The following is a 4,459-nucleotide window of genomic DNA, read 5'->3' on the forward strand; positions in this document are numbered from 1 at the left end:
AGGGCAGCCGGGGGCGGCTCTGAGAGGCACTGCAGGCCAGGGCCCAGCTGGGGGGCTGAGAAGGGACAGCCAGGGAGACCACCGGTGCCACAGAGCGGGCCAGCGCTCAGGACAGGCTGCTGAAGCTGGGACACCCGGGCTCCTCCGGCTGGAATGACTCGCTTGGCGTGTCTAAGTGTCCATTAGGGGCTGGGTGAGCTATTTTAGTCCATCTGATGGAGAAGAGCTGGGAACACAAACTGACCACTGATTAGATGTAGTTTGTTAGGTGATGGATTCCAGGCCGAGGAGGGGTGATAACCAGTGTCCTGGCATAGGGAGGACCTGGGATAGTGGGGTGTGATGAAATGGCGTCAGCCTCGGAGCCAGAGCTCAGATCCCCGTCCCGCTCCTCGCCAGTAGTACACGGTGCTGCACTGGTCATGAGGCTTCAGCCGCCAGACACAGAGGTCAGCTCTAGCCAGCTCGAGGTGGGAGATCTGTCCATCCTCCCCCTGCCCCGGCCTCTGCATTGGCTTTGTTCACTGCTCGTGGGGGACAGGGCCACCCCGGGCAGGGGTGCCAGAGGGGAGAATTTCTCCCCACGGGTCCTACTGGGTCTCACCTGCCCTTTTCCAGTGGGGGGAGTGGAGGTGCAGAGCCACGTGATGACAGGTCAACATGGAGAGGGAGGGGCTTCAGGAAAGGGTGACGCTGGACAGACAAAAAGTCACAGGTGAGCACACACGCATGCACGTTTTCCAGTGAGGAACGTTGTGTCATGTCCCGACCTCAGTAGAGGGCACCTGCGTGGGAAGCGAGTGCTGAGTGAGATCACACACGTGAAGCTCTGGGTCCAAGGCCTGGACCCTCACCAAGCGGGGGCTGGCAGTGTCACAGTGGGATGAAGGGCGCTGGGGAGCTCGCGTCGCTGGGTGTTAAGGGGCACTGGCGTTTGTGCAGTGCACACCCTGTGGCACCGTCCAGGACGGCTCGCCGTGGGAGCTCCGGCTCTAGATGAAGACGTGGCAGGGGGAGCGGCCTCCCAGCTGACTCGGGGTCTGGGGTGGATGGACCCAGAGGCCTGGTGGTCCAAGCCTTCCAGTCAGGACGGAAGAGCGGGGCCCAGAGGAAGGAAGGCCTGAGTGAGGGAGGACCCGGGGCAAGTAGAGCCGCGGGGTCCGAGGACCCACGTGCCTGCCCGGCTGGTGTTCCTGACCATCCATCAGCTCCGGGGAAGCGCTGCGTCCCCAGAGCCCTCGGCCGTGCCCATGCGCAGGGGTGCTGGGTAATTATTTACCAAATGAATGAGCTTTATGGCCTAACGTTTGAGACACATTTTGAACGTTTCCTGTTTCATTTCTTCCTTGAAAGAGGCCCGCGAGGAAGAGACAGGGAAGGAGAGAAAGGGCCCGTTTCTGCGTCGAATATCCCTCTCCCAGCCTCCCCTGCATCCTGCTTGACAGCCCCAGAGCCGCCACTGATGCAGGCGCTTCTGAATGTCTCATCGCAACCCTATTTCAACGTTGATTTATAGGCAATCACCACTTAATAAATATGTTCTGGAAGGTTTTTTTTGTTTTGTTTTGTTTTTTTTAATTATCTAAACACTGAAATTGGGCTTCCCTGGTGGTGCAATGGTTGAGAATCTGCCTGCCAACGCAGGGGACACGGGTTTGAGCCCTGGTCTGGGAAGATCCCACATGCCGCGGAGCAACTGGGCTCGTGAGCCACAACTACTCAGCCTGCGTGTCTGGAGCCTGTGCTCCGCAACAAGAGAGGCCGCGATGGTGAGAGGCCCGCGCACCGCAATGAAGAGTGGCCCCCGCTCGCCACAACTAGAGAAAGCCCTCGCACAGAAACGAAGACCCAACACAGCCACAAATAAATACATAAATAAAATTTAAAAAAAAAAGTAAAACCTCACTTACAAAAAAACCAAATATTAAACACTGAAATTATAAAAGGATGGAGAGCATTTTCCTCGCTCAGCCGCCCTAACAAGGAGCTGCCCTCAGCCAAACGCTTTGTTCGGCTGCCCTCAGCCAAACGCCTTAAATAATATCTGGGCTTTTCATGTCATCAGCTCAGTAATGACCTGTCTTGTCACAATTGGAAAGGTATTGTCCTGTAAAATCCTCATTCCTGAGCCAGAATTTCCTTTCTTCTTTTGAATTCAGGGTGAATTCTAGCCAAATAAACAGCTGTGAAATCTGGAATGTCCCATTTCTGTTTTAAGATGAGGGTCTCTCTGTGAGGCTGGATTAGTGACACTGGCCTGACTGCTCTGGGCGTCTTACTAATTAATTTGCAAATGGGAAGAGGATTGGCACACCAGACTCCAGTTTGCTCTGCCAGTCACCCAGGGTTTCCTCTCTGCATTTCCTATCGAGACAGACAGATTTTAAACGCTTGAGCAGCTCTCAGCATCGGCTTAGTAACCGGCAACGTAACCCTGAGCCACGTGCGGGGGGGAAGAGATGCCCACCTGCACCTCTGCCACACAGGGCTCTGAGCGGGCTCGACTCACATTCTGTACACAGAACCCCACCATTCCCCGTGGAGGAAAGCAGGTGACAGAGAACATGGGCTTAGGGCCTTCATTCTGTGCCAGGGAACTCCTACCTAGAGAACAGCTGAACCCACGGTAAAGTACAACTTACCAAATAGAGCCAAAGTGGTGCTGGTGGACATCTCATTTTAACGGACTGTGGAAGCAGAGCTCAGCGATGTTGACCAGCACGTGAGGATGGTGGGGAAGGGTGGCCCTGGGCCCAGCAGACCAATCGCCCAAAGGCCTGAGTTCCTATTTCCTCTGCCATTTAATAGTCTGGTGTGTATGACCGCAGGTGATTAAGGCAGCCTCTCTGTGTGTCTTCCCGTTTGTAAAAATGAGGATGGTAGTAATGCACTGCTTGTGAAAGATCAAATATGATGATGGGTTTGAAAACACTTTCCAGAAACTGCTCAATGTACAGTATATGCAAATTATAGGTAAATTACTATGATAAAAGATTATTGTATTGTGTTATTGCTGGATAAAAGTTTAAGATTGGTAAAACCAAAGGCTATGACAAGGTGCACTTACATTGCAAGAATAACCAAAAAAAAGAACTAAGAGGGAAAATTTGCCCTTCCAGATATCAAAATGTAGTATGAAGTTATTTGAATTAGTGCGGTGCAGGAGTGAAAAAACACTATAATGATACAGAATGGAGAGCCTAGACTTATTTCAAGTTAGTAAGGGAAATTGTAGATTATTTAATAAATGGTACTGGGACAATCACTCATCTATTTTTGGGGAAAAGTTTCATTCTAATTCCTAATATTCACAAAAATAATTTTCAGTTAAAAAACTGAATGTTATAAAAGATTCTAAAACTAATGAATGCAAATAAATGAGAGAGTGTTTCAGTTTTCAGGGATAGGAAAGGCCTTCTTAAGCAAGACCCAGAAGAGACAAAGGATTGAAAGACTGATAAATTTGACCACAAAAAATGTGTGCTGTTTAATTTTTTTCAATAGACTTTTATTGGAGTGTCACACACACGGAGAAACGCTCACAAGTCTGGGACTTGCTTCAATCAGCGGGTACCACGTGACCTCGAGGCTGTGCCGTGAGAAGTCTGAGGCTTCTGCTGCCCCAGGCTCGGAAGGCCCCCTCTCGGAACCACACTGGAGAAACCCCAGGTCACGTGCAGGAGAAGTGAAGAATGAGCAGCCGACAGCCACGTGCGCGCATGTGTGCGTGCGTGCGCGCATGTGTGCGTGCCTGCGCGTGCCGTCGTGAACTTCCCAGCCCAGGACTGCAGCCGGAAAGTGAGACTAATACTTGATTGTTTTAAGCCATTATGTTTTGGGGTGCTTTGTCATTCATCAGCAGACCGCAGAAACACTCCTTCCCCACCGCTGTGCAGAGCCGCGGCCCATGGATCTTTCGGGACTCTATTCCATCCCATTGGTGCGCGAAGCTGTATTCCTACCAACACCACAGGCTCTCGGGAGAGCCGACGCTTCTCCATTTACGGAACTGCAGCATAGCGGGGGCATCACTCCTGCTCCTTTCGGGTTGGCGCTCGTGGACCCCGGATAAGTTTCTCTTCTCCCGTGGAGGAGGAGAGCGCTTGCCACAGAAGGACAGACCAGCAAACGCCCTCCACTTGTGAGGAGAGAGAGCCAGCCGCTCGCCGGGACGGTGAGGTCGTGCTGACCTTCAGGCACAGATGGCCCAAGTCTGGTCAGACGGCAGACTTAGCGAAACAACAAAAGCAAAGCCAAACGGAACCCGGACACCCAGTTAAATTTGAATTTCAGATGAAGAATAAATAACTGTTTAGTGAAAGTACGTCCCATATCTGTTCTTCAGCTGAGATTCACCTTTATTTGGGCAATCTGTATTTCCCGGCCGCCTCAACCCAGGGGCTCAAACACGGGCGCCCCGCCTCTCTCTCCTTATCTTGAGGGTTGCTCCCTGTTTACC

The 4,459-nt window shown here is 52.0% G+C and overlaps 1 long non-coding RNA gene across 1 annotated transcript; it reads left to right on the forward strand.

Annotated features, from left to right (window-relative positions):
• Positions 1 to 391: 391 nt before the first annotated feature.
• On the forward strand, positions 392 to 1,520 carry LOC118905423. The gene is made up of 3 exons (XR_005022219.1): positions 392 to 470; positions 619 to 715; positions 1,354 to 1,520. It is a non-coding gene; the product is annotated as an uncharacterized LOC118905423 (long non-coding RNA).
• The last annotated feature ends 2,939 nt before the right edge of the window (positions 1,521 to 4,459 follow it).

Source organism: Balaenoptera musculus, chromosome 12, assembly GCF_009873245.2.
Source record: "Balaenoptera musculus isolate JJ_BM4_2016_0621 chromosome 12, mBalMus1.pri.v3, whole genome shotgun sequence".
Taxonomy (NCBI): Eukaryota; Metazoa; Chordata; class Mammalia; order Artiodactyla; family Balaenopteridae; genus Balaenoptera; species Balaenoptera musculus.